Consider the following 21,882-nt stretch of genomic DNA (forward strand, 5'->3'; position numbering starts at 1 on the left):
CAGGGAGATGCGGATTCACATACCTAACCTTTAACGAAGGTGAGACGGTACCAATAGCATACAAGTCACACTTGTACACACAAGCTGAAATGAAATTCACTTCAACAGAAAAGATACTGACAGCGGTTCAAACTGCTGTAGCAAAAAGAAAGAGCTCTCGCACAGGGTAAACGCATAAGGATTAGTTACTTACCTGTAATCCTAGTTCTCTTCCAGGGATATCCTCATCAAAGTCATAAGCATTAGAATATTCCCGCCCATGCGCGGGACCCCGGAAACACTATATTATATGTGCCCCACATATATATACTCATATATATATACATTCTCACCAGCCATACTTCACGATTAAAGAAGGCGCTGACTCCGTGAATCTGAATCCAAATGTTTATTCTCAAGATCAGTTGCTGCTTGTTCCCAAAGCATTTTATGCTTAATTGTGCCACGTTTTGTGTTTTTGAAACCGTTTCGAACCCAGTTCTGCAAGTGCTCGTTGTAAGATTCAACGCAGAAATATGAATCGCACACTATCAGTGTGGGAAATTCACGATCGGTATTTTCAAGCGCCATCTTGAAAGCCTGTAGTTCAGCTCGCTGAGCTGTACAGTCTCCGAGTGATTGAGTTTTAGTGACCATAGGACTAAATTTACCTTCGCGCCAGCGACCTTTAACAATCGTGCACGCAGCACTATAGGCTTGTTTACCCCCAATTGCGGGGTGTGCTGATCCGTCTGTATAGATTATACATCCGTAGTGTTCTAGAGGCAGAATCTCGGTCGGCAGAGGACATTCGTATTCGTATTGTAGGAATTCTTGTGTCTTGAAGTAGGGGTCAAAGACGTATTCAACATCTGTTGCAGCAAGAGAATTAACCCATTGTATCCATCTCGGATGTAAAGCTTTAGCATTGGGAATGCTTGCTTTAGTCACTGCCTCTAAGGCAGGTACAGGTGTAACGATCATTCTCTTCCAGGGGATCCTCATCAATAGTCATAAGCATTAGAATATTCCCGCCCATGCGCGGGACCCCGGAAACACTATATTATATGTGCCCCACATATATATACTCATATATATATATATATATATATATATATATATATATATATATATATATGCGTAGCGCGTATATGTGTGCGCGTAGCAGCGACGTTCATCTTCCAGTTCCTATGCCACTGATGAAAGGAGCATCATCCTGAAACGCGTCTGGCGAAATGAATTGGGACAGTTTCTTGGAGTGGGTCCTGCTGGCGGGATGCCGAACTAACGAATAAAGAGTTGTTGGCAATCATTGGAATCTGTATGGCTTCATTCAAATTGGTGTCCCTGCAAGCTTTGGATGTTAGACGGTCGACACGGTCGTCGAGTGAAGCCAGCCGCTTGTTAGCGGACCTGCAGCGGCATCAAACTGGTGCAGCTCGAGTCAGGACAGAGGCAGCAAGAGCCTAAGCAGGAGGCTTGAACTGTATTGCATTTTCGACATCCACGAAGCGGGGCAGGTCCCTCACAAGACTAATACACCCATTGTACTTTGAACTATTTGGAAGTGAGAAGCGCATCCACTGGGATTCACGGCAGCGCACTACAGCATCCAGAAGCCCCTGAGGCCACGCCCACCATGGCGGGTGCTGTTACTTATTGGGTGTGCGCGTAGCAGCGACGTTCATCTTCCAGTTCCTATGCCACTGATGAAAGGAGCATCATCCTGAAACGCGTCTGGCGAAATGAATTGGGACAGTTTCTTGGAGTGGGTCCTGCTGGCGGGATGCCGAACTAACGAATAAAGAGGTGTTGGCAATCATTGGAATCTGTATGGCTTCATTCAAATTGGTGTCCCTGCAAGCTTTGGATGTTAGACGGTCGACACGGTCGTCGAGTGAAGCCAGCCGCTTGTTAGCGGACCTGCAGCGGCATCAAACTGGTGCAGCTCGAGTCAGGACAGAGGCAGCAAGAGCCTAAGCAGGAGGCTTGAACTGTATTGCATTTTCGACATCCATGAAGCGGGGCAGGTCCCTCACAAGACTAATACACCCATTGTACTTTGAACTATTTGGAAGTGAGAAGCGCATCCACTGGGATTCACGGCAGCGCACTACAGCATCCAGAAGCCCCTGAGGCCACGCCCACCATGGCGGGTGCTGTTACTTATTGGGTGTGCGCGTAGCAGCGACGTTCATCTTCCAGTTCCTATGCCACTGATGAAAGGAGCATCATCCTGAAACGCGTCTGGCGAAATGAATTGGGACAGTTTCTTGGAGTGGGTCCTGCTGGCGGGATGCCGAACTAACGAATAAAGAGGTGTTGGCAATCATTGGAATCTGTATGGCTTCATTCAAATTGGTGTCCCTACAAGCTTTGGATGTTAGACGGTCGACACGGTCGTCGAGTGAAGCCAGCGGCTTGTTAGCGGACCTGCAGCGGCATCAAACTGGTGCAGCTCGAGTCAGGACAGAGGCAGCAAGAGCCTAAGCAGGAGGCTTGAACTGTATTGCATTTTCGACATCCACGAAGCGGGGCAGGTCCCTCACAAGACTAATACACCCATTGTACTTTGAACTATTTGGATGTGAGAAGCGCATCCACTGGGATTCACGGCAGCGCACTACAGCATCCAGAAGCCCCTGAGGCCACGCCCACCATGGCGGGTGCTGTTACTTATTGGGTGTGCGCGTAGCAGCGACGTTCATCTTCCAGTTCCTATGCCACTGATGAAAGGAGCATCATCCTGAAACGCGTCTGGCGAAATGAATTGGGACAGTTTCTTGGAGTGGGTCCTGCTGGCGGGATGCCGAACTAACGAATAAAGAGGTGTTGGCAATCATTGGAATCTGTATGGCTTCAGTCAAATTGGTGTCCCTGCAAGCTTTGGATGTTAGACGGTCGACACGGTCGTCGAGTGAAGCCAGCCGCTTGTTAGCGGACCTGCAGCGGCATCAAACTGGTGCAGCTCGAGTCAGGACAGAGGCAGCAAGAGCCTAAGCAGGAGGCTTGAACTGTATTGCATTTTCGACATCCACGAAGCGGGGCAGGTCCCTCACAAGACTAATACACCCATTGTACTTTGAACTATTTGGAAGTGAGAAGCGCATCCACTGGGATTCACGGCAGCGCACTACAGCATCCAGAAGCCCCTGAGGCCACGCCCACCATGGCGGGTGCTGTTACTTATTGGGTGTGCGCGTAGCAGCGACGTTCATCTTCCAGTTCCTATGCCACTGATGAAAGGAGCATCATCCTGAAACGCGTCTGGCGAAATGAATTGGGACAGTTTCTTGGAGTGGGTCCTGCTGGCGGGATGCCGAACTAACGAATAAAGAGGTGTTGGCAATCATTGGAATCTGTATGGCTTCATTCAAATTGGTGTCCCTGCAAGCTTTGGATGTTAGACGGTCGACACGGTCGTCGAGTGAAGCCAGCCGCTTGTTAGCGGACCTGCAGCGGCATCAAACTGGTGCAGCTCGAGTCAGGACAGAGGCAGCAAGAGCCTAAGCAGGAGGCTTGAACTGTATTGCATTTTCGACATCCACGAAGCGGGGCAGGTCCCTCACAAGACTAATACACCCATTGTACTTTGAACTATTTGGAAGTGAGAAGCGCATCCACTGGGATTCACGGCAGCGCACTACAGCATCCAGAAGCCCCTGAGGCCACGCCCACCATGGCGGGTGCTGTTACTTATTGGGTGTGCGCGTAGCAGCGACGTTCATCTTCCAGTTCCTATGCCACTGATGAAAGGAGCATCATCCTGAAACGCGTCTGGCGAAATGAATTGGGACAGTTTCTTGGAGTGGGTCCTGCTGGCGGGATGCCGAACTAACGAATAAAGAGGTGTTGGCAATCATTGGAATCTGTATGGCTTCATTCAAATTGGTGTCCCTGCAAGCTTTGGATATATATATACATATATATATAAAACATGCAATAGCAGCCAAAATCACATCAGAGCTGAAATATGCTGTGAAGAATTTCCACCATACGTGAATAATATGCATTAGAAACATGAGAAACAACACCAAAGATTGTTTAGAAACTGTTTCAATGCTTAGGCAGCAGTAGAAATTCTTATAACTCACTGAAAGCATAGAAAGCTCCCAGGCTGCATTGCAAACACACAGTCTAAAAAGACTGAAAAGCTAACCTGTAGCTGTATACAAAAAACTGACACCGTGCCTTTAAGGCACCCATGACCCCCGGTATCCCATCATGCCTCAGGGGTGACAGTTAGGTCAGTTGTTCTTTTCGGAGACTGAAACAAACCCAGTAACAAAAATAGGTTAACAATATCTCCTTATTAAAGAATATCCTTTGCCCGGGGAGGCGGGAGGGTTGCTTATGACTTTGATGAGGATACATCCTGGAAGAGAACTAGGATTACAGGTAAGTAACTAATCCTTCTCTTCCAGGGGATCCTCATCAATAGTCATAAGCATTAGAATAGAATAGCGAGCCTCTCCTCATCCTTGCGGGCAAAGGAATGACAAGACAGTAATCTTATCAACAAGCCTGAGCAGGCTATAGGCCACCCAAACAGATTTCCTAAGGAGGCTTGCCCTACTTGAGTATCGGCCCTGGAATCAGATTCGAGACAGTGATGCCTCGTAAATGTAGGAACCGATTTCCAGGTTGCAGCCTTGCATATTTCTGACATCGGAATGTCATGTAAGAAAGCAACTGTAGCGGCTTTCCCTCTAGTGGAATGCGCTTTGGGTGACACCAATAAAGGCTTGCCTGCAAGCTGATAGGCCAATTTATTGGAAGAGATAATCCATCTGGAGATGGACCTCTTGGCCGCTGGAAAGCCCGTTCTCATTGAACCATAGTTTACAAACAGTTGATCCGTTTTCCTGATCCCTTTAGTCTTTTCCAAATAGAACTTGAGCACTCTTTTAAGATCCAAGGAGTGCAGTGACCGCTCGGCTGGGGTCGTAGGATTTGGAAAAAACAAAGGGAGGGAAATGGACTGATTTATGTGAAAATCAGAAACCACTTTAGGCAAGAAAGATGGATGAGCCCTCAGGACTACTCTATTGTGGTGGAAAACAGTATATGGTTCCTTCGCACAGAGCGCTTGTATCTCGCTCACTCTGCGCGCTGAGGTAATCGCCACCAAAAAAGCCGCCTTCCAAGAGAGATGTTGCAAGGAGGCCTTGTGGATGGGCTCGAAAGGAGGTGACATTAACCTGGATAGAACCAGGTTCAATTCCCAGGAGGAGAAGGATTTCGCACAGGGGGATACACTTTTTTTAACCCCTGGAGGAAGTCCTTAACCACCGGAACCTGAAAGAAAGAAATCTGATCTGGTGATTTCCTGTATGCTACTATGGCTGACAAATGCACTCTAATGGAAGCATATTTCAAACCAGAAGTTGCCAAGGAAAGGAGGTATGGTAGGATTACCTCCTCCTGCCCTTTAGTCGGATCTTAGTGATGATCCCTACACCAAATGAAGAATATTTTCCACTTGAACGCATAAGACGCTCTCGTGGAAGGTCTCTTAGCCTCCTTTAAAATGTGCATACATTCGGGAGGCAGATTCAAATGCCCATATTGCAGGACCTCAGGTGCCATGCTGTCAGGTTCAGTGATGGGAGGTTGGGATGCAGTATCCTCCCGTTCATCTTGCTCAACAGGTCCGGCCTGCAAGGAAGCCGTCTGTGTGGACACACAGACAGATGCAGAAAATCCGGGTACCACCACTGCCGTGGCCAATCCGGAGCTATCAAGATCATCTCCATGTCCGACCTGAGGAGCTTGGAAACTACCTTTGGAATCAGAGGCAGGGGAGGAAATGCGTAGGCAAAAGTTCCCGACCAATCCATCAGGAGAGCGTTCCCCTGTGTCCCTGGCCGGTGGAATCTGGACGCGAAGGCGTGGCATTTTGCGTTTTCTTCGTCCGCAAACAAGTCTATGGCTGGATGCCCCCAACAACGAAAAAGCTCTTCTACCACTTCGTCGTTTAGCACCCAGTCTGGCTGATCTTCGAAGTGCCTGCTGAGTGCGTCTGTTTTGATGTTTAACTCGCCTGGAAGGTGCACCGCCACCACTGACCGGTTTCGAGAGAGAAGCCAGTGCCAGATGGTTTGAGCCTCCCGGGGAGAGAGGGCGAGATCGTGTGCCTCCTTGTTTGTTCAGATAGAACATGGTGGTTGTATTGTCTGTCTGAATTAAGACTGATTTGGACTCGATCGCTGGAAGAAAAGCTTTGAGAGCTAGAAACACCGCTCTGAGCTCCAGCATGTTTATGTGGTACGTCTGCTCCTGTGCAGACCACTGACCCTGAATCTGAAGGGGACCCATGTGCGCTCCCCAGACTTGTAGAGAGGCATCTGTTACGATAGACTGGGTGGGCAGTGGCTGATGAAAAGGTACTCCCACCAGCACATTCCTCGTCCGAGTCCACCATTTGATGGCATCCTTCGCTGTTTGGGAAAGAGTGATACGATCTTCCCAACGCCCTGTCGCCTGGTCCCACTGGTCTTCGAGAGCCTGTTGTAGAGGGCGCATTCTCAGCCTGGCGTTCGGGATGAGAAAAATGCAGGACGCCATGGAACCCAGCAGGGAGGTTACCTGTCGGAATGTTGGAAGCCGAGACTCCAATAGAATCCCGCACTTCTGCTTCATGGAAAAAATTCTCTACTCCGAAGGAAACGCTTTTCCCAATTTTGTGTCCAGAACGGAGCCTAGGTAGTGGATGGACTGTGTCAGTTGCTGGACTGACTTCTCCAGGTTCACATGGAGACCGAGCCTGTGCAACTGGTGCAGGCAAAGTTGCATATCGTGCGTCACCTGAACCGGAGACGGGCCCTTTAGGAGCCAGTCGTCCAGGTATGGGTAAATGAAGAGTCCCTTTTTGTGAAGAAAAGCTGCCACCACTGCCATGCATTTGGTGAAGACTCGTGGTGCGGACTTGAGCCCGAAGGGTAGCACCTTGTACTGGTAGTGTTTGCTTCCTACGACAAACCTCAAGTACTTGCGATGCTGTAGAGCAATCGGAATGTGAAAGTATGCATCTTGCAGATCCACCGAACACACCCAATCTCCGGCTTGAAGATGTGGGCATATTTGGTGAAGAGCTAACATGCGAACTTTTCTCCGACGATGACTTTGTTTAGGAGACGCAGATCTAGTATAGGCCTGAACTTGTCCTCCTGATCTTTTTTGGGGACAAGAAAGTATCTTGAGTAGACTCCCTTTCCTCTTTGATAGGGAGGAACTTCCTCTATAGCTCTTTTTTGTAGTAGGACTGACACTTCTCTGCGGAGTAAGCTCAGCTGGTGAGGGCAAGAGGTCTTTGGAGGAATGCTTTTCGGGAGCGCACGGAAACGTAGCCTGTATCCATTGCGCAGTATATTCAGCACCCACTGATCTTTTGTGATGCTGACCCACTCTGCCAGGTGTTGTGAAGCACTTCCTCCCACTGGAGTGGGCAACGGCGCCAGAGGAAGCCACTGATCAGTCTATACTCCTCTTGTGGTGGTAGAGGACTGCTGGTGACCTCCTCTAACTCTGTTGGATTTACCACGGAACTGGGATTTTCCTTGGTTCTTATTCTGGGACCACTGAGGGGTTTGAACCCTCTGTTGAGCCCCTCTCCCCCTGTTGGTCTTAAAGCGGCGTTTGAATTCTTTTTTCTTCTCCAAACCCACCGCTTTTACCGTATCCAGTTCAGTCTTCATACGGGTCATCTCTTCGTCCGCATGTTCCCCGAAGAGAGAGGAACCCGAAAAAGGAAGATTAAGGATGCGATGCTGAGCATCCGGCTTCAGCCCTGTGAGGCGCAACCAAGCCGACCTCCTTTCACAAACCCCATGTGAGTAGGAATGCGCCGCAAGCACTGCACCGTCCGCTGCTGTGCTGATCAACTGGTTCGCCACCAGACATCCTTCTGTCATAGTTTCTTCGAAGTCCTTCTGGTCTTCCTTTGGCAGTTTGGACTTGAACCTCTCCATGGAGTCCCATAAGGCTCTGTCGTATCTACCCAGCAGTGCGGCCGCACTGGAGACCTTCAGCGTGGAGGCAGCTGAATTGCAAACTTTGCGACCCCACGAATCCTAAGATTTGCTGTCCTTATCTGGTGGGACTGAAGAGGAAGCAGCAACTGCATGCGTCTTCCTCGCCGCTGCCACTATCACAGAGTCTGCTGGAGGGTCAGATTTTACAAAAACTGGGTCAGAAGAAGCCGGCTTGTATTTCTTTTATATGTGGGCTGGCACCGCTCTGATGGCTGCTGGGGTTAGGAAAACGTCCTTGACCGGATCCATAATCCCCAGGACTAAAGGCAGCAATGGACGAGAGATAGATTTTTTTGTGCAAAGTCTCAAAAATCACTGTCGTAGTAACCTGAGGGACAGACATTTCAATGCTCAGCTTCTGAGCTCCTCTCTGCAGGACATCCAGATAAGTGCCGATGTCATCCACTCGAGAGGATCTGGAAGTAGGACTATCCGTCAACGTGGGAGAGTAATCCCTCTTGGAAGACCTGGTCGAAGAGGAGGAGGAAGTAGACGGAGTTCTTCGATGTCTACGATGAGCACCGTGCCTCCTCTCACGTGATCTTCTTGGATGCTTCTAGGAGAGCGAGATCTGACCGAATCCTGTCTTCTTGGTGAACGAGATCTGACAGGATCTTCTCTGGGAGATCGGGATCTCACCGGATGTTCCCTTCTGGGAGAGTGAGATCTGGTTGGTCTTCTCACAGGTGATTTGTCTGCTTGGCGCCTGGGAGGACTACGCCTGTCCACTTCATCTACCAGTCTCTGGAGAGGAGATCTGTGCTGCAGACTGACGTACTCTTGCATCCGTTTGGTAGCCCCTGACTCTCGCCAATGGTCCAATGATTTGTACCATCTGGGTGATAGTCTGACCTCCGCAGCCGAAGGATCTGGCTGACCCACAGGAGATCTGGGGACAGGACTTCAGGACCTTGAAGATGTTTTTGAGGAGCCAGAAGACTGCGAAGTAGAATGACGAGAAGCTGACTCTGTTACCATGATCACAGAGTTTCTTGACGACGATCGAGCCCTTTCTGAAGGTCTCGACGTCGAGCGTTCCGGCGTCTTATGTTTTTCTCTCGACGTCGCACGCCTCTGGGGAGTCGGCGGGTCCAACAATCTCGACTTCGAATGCCTCAACGGCGATCGATGCGAGGATCTATGGTCTCTCGACGTCGAACGGTGATGACCAGCCGTCGGCGGAGCCTTCTCTCTCGACGTCGAACGGTGATGACCAGCTGTCGACGGAGCCTTCTCTCTCGACGTCGAACGGCGATGACCAGCCATCGACGGAGCCCTCTGTCTCGACGTCGAATGTCTGTGCGACGACGGCGGAGGGGTATTGGTCACCCTCGACGAAACGCCGACTGAGACTGCACCCTCGACGCCGACCGATGTTTTTCTGTCGACGACGGAGGGGTCTTGGTCCTCGACGCCGAACGTCGTTTCTTAGACGACGGCGGAGGGGTCACACTTCTCGACGCCGGTCGTCGTCTGGATGACGACGGCGGAGGGGTGACCTCCCTCGACGCCGATCGTCGCCAGGTTGACGACGGCGGAGGGGCATTGGATCTCGATGCCGACCGTCGCCCGGTTGACGGCGGTGGAGTTACCTTCCTCGACGCCGATCGTCGCCCGGTTGACGACGGCAGAGGGGATTTCGACGATCGAGCTGGATCCTTCGACGTCGTCGACGTACCTGGTCTTCTTTTCGACAGCGAGCCCGCCGTCGACGGTAGTTTTGAAGACAAACGATCCACCGGTGGTTCTTTCCTCAGCGCCAAGCCTGACGCTGAAGGATGGGAAGACTTCTCTTTTGAAGATGTTCTAGCCTTCTTGGAACCCTTCTTCACCGGAGACCTTCCTCTGGATGACCTGTGAGCCAGGCCATAGATGCGAATTCTCTCCCTGTCTTTGAGAGTTCTTCCTGACAGGTGCTCGCAGTGAGGACAGGTACCTGGATCATGTTCCTCAGGCAGACACAGGATACAAACGTCGTGATTGTCTGATTTTGCCTTCTTGTTACCACAAGAAGGACATTTGTCAAAAAGTGAAGGCATTCTCAGCTGAAAATGCTCACTAAACTGACTTAAAAAGACAGTTTCTTACTTGACTAGATGTAAAATGTCAAAGTAAGCAGAAAAAGTTGTTCAAAAAGAAGTAATTTTCTGTCAGAAAACAGAAATTAGTGGAGCTGTGTAACCAGGATCCTTCCTGAAGGAGCCGGAAAGAACAACTGACCTAACTGTCACCCCTGAGGCATGATGGGATACCGGGGGTCATGGGTGCCTTAAAGGCACGGTGTCAGTTTTTTGTATACAGCTACAGGTTAGCTTTTCAGTCTTTTTAGACTGTGTTTGCAATGCAGCCTGGGAGCTTTCTATGCTTTCAGTGAGTTATAAGAATTTCTACTGCTGCCTAAGCATTGAAACAGTTTCTAAACAATCTTTGGTGTTGTTTCTCATGTTTCTAATGCATATTATTCATGTATGGTGGAAATTCTTCACAGCATATTTCAGCTCTGATGTGATTTGGCTGCTATTGCATGTTTTATATATATATGTATATATATATATATATATATATGAGTATATATATGTGGGGCACATATAATATAGTGTTTCCGGGGTCCCGCGCATGGGCGGGAATATTCTAATGCTTATGACTATTGATGAGGATCCCCTGGAAGAGAATGATCGTTACACCTGTACCTGCCTTAGAGGCAGTGACGAAAGCAAGCATTCCCAATGCTAAAGCTTTACATCCGAGATGGATACAATGGGTTAATTCTCTTGCTGCAACAGATGTTGAATACATCTTTGACCCCTACTTCAAGACACAAGAATTCCTACAATACGAATACGAATGTCCTCTGCCGACCGAGATTCTGCCTCTAGAACACTACGGATGTATAATCTATACAGACGGATCAGCACACCCCGCAATTGGGGGTAAACAAGCCTATAGTGCTGCGTGCACGATTGTTAAAGGTCGCTGGCGCGAAGGTAAATTTAGTCCTATGGTCACTAAAACTCAATCACTCGGAGACTGTACAGCTCAGCGAGCTGAACTACAGGCTTTCAAGATGGCGCTTGAAAATACCGATCGTGAATTTCCCACACTGATAGTGTGCGATTCATATTTCTGCGTTGAATCTTACAACGAGCACTTGCAGAACTGGGTTCGAAACGGTTTCAAAAACACAAAACGTGGCACAATTAAGCATAAAATGCTTTGGGAACAAGTAGTTCTTTTACAGAAAGAACTACAAAAGACTCACATGATTCATACACTGAGTCATCAGCGTGATTTCGTGATGGCGTTCACGTTGCAGGGAATTCATTGGCTGATGAAGCCGCGAAGGCTGCTGTGCAAACGGCTTCCGTAGCTACAATCACTCACTCAAAAAGAGTAATAGATTGTGAAACGTTGCTATCAGTAAAAGCCTCAATGAAAGGCAGCAATGCAGCGCTACCTCTAAACTATCCACTCACTTATACATACATAATTGATGCAAACTCCGTTCCTTTTGCTCAAATCCCTGGAGTGGGGGACAGAGTAATTCCAAACAGGAACCGGAGAGGTGCTTTGGTTCAAGAAGCACATATGGGAGAGGGTCTGAGACATCAAGGGATCTTAGAATCTCTAATGCAACTAGAAGAGATGTACTGGTGGCCAGGAATGAGTGTCCAGGTTTACGAATTTGGAATCAACTGCGATACCTGTTACGGATATCATAGTTTTGAACACCACCAGATACCTGACTACAGTGTAGCCAGCCCAGTTCAGACACCACTGTTAGACAGCATTAGACTATCTACACGCAAACGTCATAATGGACGAATGCGTTCCCACAACTACTAGGACAAGATTTATTTGGATGTGGCCCCAGCGCTCGGCTGACGCCAGAACTGTTATAATAATAATAATAAAACCATTTTTAGAGCGCCTGGTTACACTCAAGACGGTGTGTCCCCGCGCTAAAAATTACTGCTGCTCCAAGAGAGGCAGAGATCCAGAAGCGAATGGCCTAGAACAGAAGAGCACAAAGGCTTTATTTACGTGGAAAGAGAAGGGTTTTAAGTCTCAATCTGAATCTAGCTTCAGAGGGTTCCATACGCAGGTCAAGTGGAAGTTCATTCCAGTATTTACTTGCTAAAATGAATGCGGGGTAGTTGGAACAGCATCGGCAGATCTTAAATTCCTGATGGGGCGATGGATGGTGAGAAGTTTGCGCAAGTAACCTGGACCCTTTCCTTGGGCAATGCGGTGTGCACAACAGAGTGCTTTAAACTTAATGCGTTCCTCAATAGGAAGCCAGTGAAGTTTGGATAGTGCCATCTTTCCTGATGCTCTGCGAGGAAGGTTGAGCACCAGGCGAGCTGCAGCATTTTGAACACACTGCAGTTGGTGTAGACCTTTTTTACTTAAGCCTAGGAGCAGAGCATTACCATAGTCTAGGTGTGGTGTGACTAGAGCGTGGATAAGTGTCTTCCCGGCGCTAATGGGGAGAAGGTCAAGGACTTTGCGGAGAGTTTTGAGTATACTAAAACATCTTCCCGTCATTTTACTGAACTGTTGTTTAAAAAAGAGCTCCGCGTCCAGCATGATTCCGAGGTTTCTAACAGATTCCGCCGGGGAGGGAATCACGCCTAATTCAGTGGGCCACCATGCATGCGACCAGGCCGAGGGGGATTTACCAACAACCAGCAGTTCTGTTTTTTCGCCGTTCAGGCGCAGGCAGTTGTTGTTCATCCACCCTGCCACCGCTATCATGCAGTTGGAAAAGTTGGTGGCATCTTCCATCTGATTGTGCGTGAGTTTAATCATCAGTTGGGTATCGTCAGCATATGTGACGATATCCACTCCGAAAGCTTCCACAATGTGCGCCAGGGGTTCCATATAAAGATTGAACAGCGTAGGGCTCAGGCTGGAGCCCTGTGGAACCCCATGTCTCAGCTTTCGGGGAGAGGATTTGTAGGGAGGGCAGTGTATCTGAAAAGTCCTGTTTTCCAGAAACGATCTGATCCATTCATAAGCAGATCCCTCCACTCCCATGTCTGAGAGGCGAGACGTCAGCGTTGTGTGCAGCACGGTGTCAAAAGCTGCCCTAAGATCTAATAAAACCAACGCTGCATTCTGCCCCTCATCTACCAATTGTCTGAGACATTCTGTGGAGAAGAGAACAGCCGACTCCGTCGAGTGGCCTGCTCTGAACCCTGACTGTGTGGGATGGAGGAGGGCTTCCTCCTCAAGGTATTTCATGAGTTGGCTGTTAACCACTTTCTCCACAACTTTCCCACAGAAAGGAAGAAGGGAGATGGGGCGGAGATTCTGTAGCTGGGAGATTTGGACGTTGTTTTTTTTTTTCAGAGGGATGACTTGGGCCGTTTTCCATGCATCGAGCATATGGCACTCTTGAAAGGACAGGGTGATCATATGTCCAATCTGGTCGATCATGCATTCTAGGACTCCCTTACATCGATTAGGAGGAATCACATCATAGGGGGGAGCCAGACTGGATGCTATACGCAAGGTTAAGTAGATCTTGCCTATCTGGTACTTGAAAGCTAGTCAAATGGGGATTAATGACAGGGTCATTTCCCACTTTCGTACGTTTCACCAACAGGTTCATATCATCTGTAAAAGTGGTATATATTGTCTCCACTTTATTTACAAAGTAATCTGCCATGTCATCACATAGTTCATTAGAGAAGGTGTCTTGGGTCTCAAGTCTGGTAGGAACCGTAAGCTCATTATAAATAGAGAAAAGTTCTTTGGTGGGGTTGTTATAAAGGATTTGCGAGTCTTTATCGGCACATACGCAATCGGCATGCTACATTCTGACCAGGGTCCTGCGTTTAGCTCTCGAGCTTACAAAGAGGCCATGGCTAGCTTGGGCGTTGCATTGCGGTATTCTAGTCCCTTCCATCTTGAGGGTAATGGGGTAGTGGAAAGAAAAAACGTGACATAAAGCAATCCATAACAGCTAAGGTATTAGTTTCGGGTGATGGGTGGGTCAAACATCTAATAAGTGTCCAACGTAGTCGTAACAATCTGCCAAGAAATTCTCTGGGCGGATTCACTCCATATGAATTACTGTTTGGTACTAGAATGATAATCGAAGACCTCGATTGTCAAACTTCAGTGGTGGAACAAAAACCCTTTGATGTCAAAGATCATTTGGCTGTTTTACAGGACTTAAATGAAACAAGAAGAAGTCTGAGTAACACTATACAGAAGCCAACGACCACTAAAGAAAAACCACCTGTCCCTGCAAGACCTGTCTGGATTCCAAAGATTGTGGATCTAGTCAGGGAAATGATCGCGGTAAAGAAGATATTTGGGCGTTCTTACAGAAAAGCAGCACCTGTCTTTGCAATCCAAGGAACAAGATCAGTAGTACTACCGCCCCTTGCTGGTAAAATGGAGAACAGAGTTGTGTTCATCGACCTGGTCAAACCACATCATGTGGCTGATAATAAGTAGTAGGCCCAGTGGACTCCCAAGATGTAGCAGACGACCAAATCTTGCTACAATCCAAGAGGTCCAAACTGAAAGACTTATCACCTTTGATAAACCTGCAGTAAGAAAAGAAGGACTATGCAACAAAGCAATGGAACTTGTCCCTCTTGATACCCAAATAACAGTTCGTCAAGAAACTCCTGTCTACAATGATGTAGCCTTTGACTATACAAATATGACAAAGGAAGAAGCAACTCCAAAGATTAATAAAAATCCTGATGCAATTCCAATAATTGACAGAACTGCCTCTGGCTATTTCATCAACTTTGATACATTTTCTGAGGATCCCAGTGAACCTGAAGATAAGCCAGCAAATAAAACCTTCAAAGAAAAAATAACAGAACACTTTCATCAACTTGAAAAAACATATCTGGTTTCACCGTGGATTGAATTTTGGATTGTGTTAGGTGTACTGTTCCTCCTGCTCTGGCTCATTCTGGTTTTAAGCTTGGGAAAGATGATAGATGGAGAATACAGTACTATGGACACAGCAAGTAAGAAAATCAACTTGCTCCTGAAACCTCACAAATCATCTCATCGTGAACAAAGAGACCTGTCATCAGTGAACATCACAGCCGTTCCTATACCTGGTGGTATAGCATGGGACAGAACTGATTATGACATCTATGGCCCGGTGGAGCTGTTGAAGATTCCACACCAGTTTAAGGTTTCTTTGAGTGACTTTGTTACATCCAGCACATTTCCTGATGATTGGGACTTTGAAACTGTTAACAACATGATGACAGATTTAGAAATGTCAGCTAAATTTACAGAACATGAATACCTAGAAGGTTCATCAGATTATGAACAAATGTATTGTTTTAATCATTATGGTCACCATTATTTGCATAAATCTGCAAACCCTAGAAATGTTTTTACTTACAATCAATGGGAACATTGTCCAACACCGCCAAAGGGCAGCTCAAAAACCTTTTATGAAAAGTTTCCGTACTTCTCAGGGTTTAATGTCACAAATCCAGAAACCTTTTATTTTAAAAATGAAAATAAGACAGGAATGAAAACAATGCTGACCAATACTAAACAAATGTATTCTACAAACTTTTATGCTCAGCTGTCTACATTAGGTTTTGACACTTGGAAAATGATAAAAGATTTAAACAAACCATCCATACCAAAACCCTCACCTGACAGCAATAACTCTACGGATGAGGAGGTAGACGTAATACAGATTTTAATTCAAAACAGAACTAATCCTGATTGGAAAAAATGGTTAATCTGGCCCACAGACACGAATAACTGTCAAGATAGATTCCTGAACAAAACACAGGGGTTCACAGTGAATAGGCCAGATTCAAGATACTCCAAGAGACAACATCCAGGGATAGTAACTACTTACAGTGTATAAAAGTTATGCCTTGAGTGGCTACATAAATCGACACTTCCAGAAATCAAACAACACTTATCTTTAATTAGAGAAGGCAATGATTTGCGAGATTTCTTAATGGGGCCTCGCAAACCACGTCAAAAATGTTTCATATACGCCGGTATATACGCTGCTTACAACGAAGCATGGAAAATAACGCAAATGGAAACTGCAGAAAGAATGCGAGAAATTTATCGTATTAATTTAGAGAAAAGCCTCTCTGTAGTGGACAATGGGTTAACGACTCTGTCCTCCAGAATTTATTCTTTGGACAGCATCGTATCATATGCAATTGACATAATAGAGCAAGACTTGCTAATGTTACAACATGGCCAGTCTCAATTACGTTCTATAATGCTGCTGGGCTGGACGTTGCAAAATCTCCGTTCAGGCTACGTGCCATGGCGTTTAATCAATACCATGTCATTGTTTACTGTGTTTAACCTTACATATAAACAAATCTCTTTGGCACAAAAAGGAGCAGACTATACGGTGCTGAGCATTGAGAAACTGGAACGATTACCATTGACAGTTTCTGAGAAGCCTGTCATTGAATGGATAATACATGGCACCATCACGATACTAGTGACGATTTTCCAATTTCAGTATTGTCTACAGCATATACAAGCGGGCCTGTATGAAAGGTTGGATAAAGAATACATTAAGTCGACCTGGACTTTACCTTACACACACAAATGTTGGAATGGGGGAAAAGAGGTATTTCTTAGTGGTAAAAATTGTAAGAACTCACTAAGCGGTACACTTTTGTGCTAGGGTATTAATTTACACGGAGCCTGCGAAGGTTCTGCAAATAACCTTTCATGCCACCTGCATGGTTCACCCTCCACTGTGATAGAACCAATTTTCAGGCAGCTATCCAATGGCAGCTAAGTTATGCTCAATGACCACAGCTGTTGTGGCATGTTGCCAGGAAAATCGTACCTAGTTAGTGTGTCATCCAGGGTCACTTGTTGTATGCAAGTATTGTATCCAAAGAGAGCAAGACAGAAAGGGAGACGGCGTTATGGCCTTCACTGAATATCTCTTCTATATAAATTGATACCTTAAGCATAATGAAAGTCATTCTTTTACAAAAAACTGGGCCACTGACCTCGTCTAGAGAAACTTATGATCTGCAAGTTGCAAGAACTTCTGCAGAGATATATGCATTATTATCAACAAACTGCCCAGTACATTTCGCAGAAATGTTAAGTCAAATCTTAAATATGTCTGATACCAGTGGCATCGCAAATGTATTTAAGACAATTTTTTCAGGACTGTTAGCACCATTTGAAGCAGTCCTCGGCATTTTTCCAAATTTCGTGCACTCTGTGTTCGGCGGCCTGCCTCTCATTTTGGGACTCGTAGCAGGAATTCTATTTTTATTCCTTCTGCTCCGATATGGCAAGTCCAGTCACCAGCGATACCCAGACTACCATGGAACAAGCCCTCCTGAGAGAATTACACAGATTCTTGGCTTGGCTCGTTTAAGGGATCTGAACACAACTTGGTTCCTTTCATTCAGACCAATCTGGCAAGATTTCATCTTACCTGTTCTGTGATGCCTGCTTTGCGGAGAGGAATGCGTGTTGGACATTTGTCTTACACTACCATCAGTCCTGCCATCGGATGTTGACGCTTTGCTAGGTCCGGTAACGACTCATGCATCGTGTTGCCCCCAACGGCTGCCCATTCTGATGACGGCATTCATTGAGGTCTCACCGGAAAGTCTAACTGAGGGTGAGATACAAGACACTACAGGCACACAGGTACCACCTACTGCGGACATTGCTTATGCATCAAACGCTGACGGCAATGATCCTCATCTATGAACATTCGACCTGCTAACTGAAGTTGTTCCATTTTCCACTACTATGGTAGACGGTTTCTTTGCCAGCCTAGACGATCTAATGTTTTCTCCTGACCACGAGAATAACTTTTGATTAATTCACACAGCGTTCTCTGAACTGAAATTTGGCCTTCGTTTTTTTCAAAACAAACCGACTAACAAATTTGAACTTTTTCCAAAATACAACTTGTTGGCAGAGAGTAATCTGCTTAAAGTAGAACTATTCTTAGAGAACAAGATTTCTTTTGAAAACTTCCTAATTGACAATATTTGGCCTGGTCCTAAAAACAAAACAGTTTAATGCTATGGGATGGTCTTGATTTTTTTTTCTGTACCTTAAAGAGACATATCATGAATGTAATTTCGTTTTTTTTCATAAACGTTAGAATGTATCCTCTCATACTAAGCTTCATATCAGTTGAGACCTATTTTTTACATACAGTTTATACTCATTTCATGTGAACAAATCTTTCAAATGCAATTTGTATTTTGGGTGGGATTGTAAACACTTGCCTTAGATATGTTCAGTGCTTATACATTTAGTTTTATTGAACTTAATATTGTGGAGTGGGTGTTGTATAGGAATCTAGGACCCTAGTGTAATTTTCCCGATTCATGCCCATATATAGGTATAAAGTACCCGATCCTTATATAGGCATAGAAATCATTACCATATTTGGACTAAGGCTTTTGCAGCCCAAATACGGCATGGCTACTTCCACTAAGTTCCGAGAATCAACAACGATTTCTTAGAAAAAACCACCTTCAGCAGCTAGGGACTTCCCCTCACCTGAATACTAATTTATCTAGGAAATCATGGAGTTTTCAAAGAACTGAGTCTTTGAGTGATGTTATTATGTCCAATCATACGTCAAACTCGGCACCTTCAAGGTATAAATATGCCTACATTTGCCCAGACAAACACACGGTGGTTTGGAGTAGATCGACTAACTGCTTGCCCGACGCCCTGCAGCAGCAAGTGCCGAAGGAAGCCGATCCTCCAGCTGACGAACTGAGAGACGCTGTCTTTTCTCCTGCCGAGAAATCCAGCTCCAGTGTTTCCAGGCTACCCTTGTGGGTTACTGGGAAATCGAGTCCTGAGAGAGAGATACAAGACTGCCTTCATTCTAAAACCAAGGTACGGAGCTGATTATACCCTTAGAGAATTCTTGGATAGATTCTTGGCAGAGAAATACTAAACCTAAGCTACTCCTCACTTACTTCTTCCCTTGTACTAGACCTAGGTTAGGTACACCGGAGTAAGCATATTTTAGAAGCACCAGTTGAGTACTTTTAGTCATTATTTTATCACTGTATGTATTTTATATGTTTTAAGCAATTTGTGGCTTAGAAACTATATCATGCTTTTACAGTACTATTTTATAATACTTTTCGTATTATATGCCTTGTACTTTATAACCAGTATTACGATTGTAGCAGTACATTTCTTATGCTTGAGAAAGAAGACTGTTCAATAAATACTTTTTATTGAAAACGCCAGTCTCTCTATTTTCTCAGCACCTCTGGTGAAACGAAGCATGCACGATTGACTGTGTAAAATAGCTATCTATTGTTTCCGCGACTCTAGAGATTGATTTCTTATTCTTGGGAAACAAAGTTGTTATGTTTATGCGGTTGTCAGAAACTAATCCCTTCTTGTGAATTCGAGAAAGATTCTAGTGACCTCTTAGCTAGCTGGCACTCACAATTAAGTCTAATATATACGATAGAGACCTAGTTGACCTCAGTCCTACGGCTAAACTATAGTATATGTTACTCCAATGCGGAATATAGGAACAACACTACACACTTATAAATTCACCCAGGCTCTCTCCCTGCAGTACTCTAATCATTCAGTCGGTACCCAAGTACTCATGCAGTGAGACAGGCCTTAGCATATGGACTGCTTCAAACCCCTATCCACTATGCATGCAGTTCTCTAATCACCTACACATTTGTCTTTCACACCTTCAATTCCCCAGTCAGTGTCCATACACTCCAACAAACACCCTGCCACTCCCTTTGCACTCCTCTACTTATGCAGTGACCCAGGCCTTAGCACATTGACTGCTTCAAACCCCTATCCACTATGCATGCAGTCCTCTAACCACATACACATTTGTCTTTCATACCTACAATTCCCCAGTCAATGTCCATACACTCCAGCAAATACCCTGTCACTACCCTTGCATTCCTCTAGTGACCAATTCAGCACCATGTACTAATCCATCCACTGCACCAAAACTCAACCACTTATAAATTCACCCAGGCACTCTCCTTGCAGTACTCTAATCATTCAGTTAGTACCTAAGTACTCATGCAGTGAGCCAGGCCTTAGCACATAGACTGCTTCAAACACATATCCAGTATGCATACAGTCCTCAAACTGCCTACAAATGTGCCTTTAACACCTTCAATTCCCCAATCAGTGTCCATAGACTCCAGCAAACACCCTACCACTCCCTTTGCACTCCTCTAATGACCCATTCAGCACCATGTACTAATCCATTCACTGCGCCAAAACCCAACCACTTATACATTCATCCCGGCACTCTCCTTTCAGGACTCTAATCATTCAGTCGGTACTCAAGTACTCATGCAGTGTGCCAGGCCTTAGCACTTGGACTGCTTCAAACCCCTATCCACTAGGCATGCAGTCCTCTAACCACCTACACATTTGTCTTTCACACCTACAATTCCCCAGTCAATGTCCATACAGTCCAGCAAATACCCTGTCACTCCCCTTGTATTCCTCTAGTGACCCATTCAGCACCATGTACATATCCATTCACTGCGCCAAAACCCAACCGCTTATGATTTACCCAGGCACCCTCCTTGCAGTACTCTAATCATTCAGCCAGTACCCAAGTACTCATGCAGTGAGCCAGGCCTTAGCACATGGACTGCTTCAAACCCTTATCCACTATGCATGCAGTCCTCTAACCACCTACACATTTGTCTTTCACACCTTCAATTCCCCAAGTCAGTGTCTATACACTCCAGCAAATACCCTGTCACTACCCTTGCATTCCTCTAATGACCCATTCAGCACCATGTACTAATCCATTCACTGCGCCAAAACCCAACCACTTATACATTCACCCAGGCACTCTCCTTTCAGGACTCTAATCATTCAGTCGGTACTCAAGTACTCATGCAGTGTGCCAGGCCTTAGCACATGGACTGCTTCAAACCCCTATCCACTATGCATGCAGTCCTCTAACCATCTACACATTCATTTGTTTTTCACACCTACAATTCCCCAGTCAATGTCCATACACTCCAGCAAATACCCTGTCACTCCCCTTGCATTCCTCTAGTGACCCATTCAGCACCATGTACTTATCCATTCACTGCACCAAAACCCAACCGCTTATGATTTACCCAGGCACCCTCCTTTCAGGACTCTAATCATTCAGTCGGTACTCAAGTACTCATGCAGTGAGCCAGGCCTTAGCACATGGACTGCTTCAAACCCTTATCCACTATGCATGCAGCCCTCTAACCACCTACACATTTGTCTTTCACACCTTTAATTCCCCAAGTAAGTGTCCATACACTCCAGCAAATACCCTGTCACTACCCTTGCATTCCTTTGGTGACCAATTCAGCACCATGTACTAATCCATCCACTGCACCAAAACCCAACCACTTATACATTCACCCAGGCACTCTCCTTGCAGTACTCTAATCATTCAGTTAGTACCCAAGTACTCATGCAGTGAGCCAAGCCTTAGCACAGAGACTGCTTCAAATACCTATCCACTATGCATGCTGTCCTCTAACCACCTACACATTTGTTTTAAACACCTTCAATTCCCCAGTCAGTCTCCATAGACTCCAGGAAACAGCCTGCCACTCCCTTTGCACTCCTTTAGTGACCCATACAGCACCATGTACTAATCCCTTCACTGTGCTAAAATGGAACCACTTATAAATTCACCCAGGCCCTCTCCTTGTAGTACTCTAATCATTGTTTTGATACCCTACTACTCATAAAGTGAGCTAGGCCTTAACACATGCACTTGTACAAACTCTGGTCCACTACGCATGTAGTTGTCTAACCACATATACACTTGTGTTTCACTTCTTCAATTACTCAAGTAGTACCTATACACTGTAGCAAACTTCCT

The sequence above is a fragment of the Lissotriton helveticus genome, chromosome 1_1, assembly GCF_964261635.1.
Source record: "Lissotriton helveticus chromosome 1_1, aLisHel1.1, whole genome shotgun sequence".
Lineage (NCBI taxonomy): Eukaryota > Metazoa > Chordata > Amphibia > Caudata > Salamandridae > Lissotriton > Lissotriton helveticus.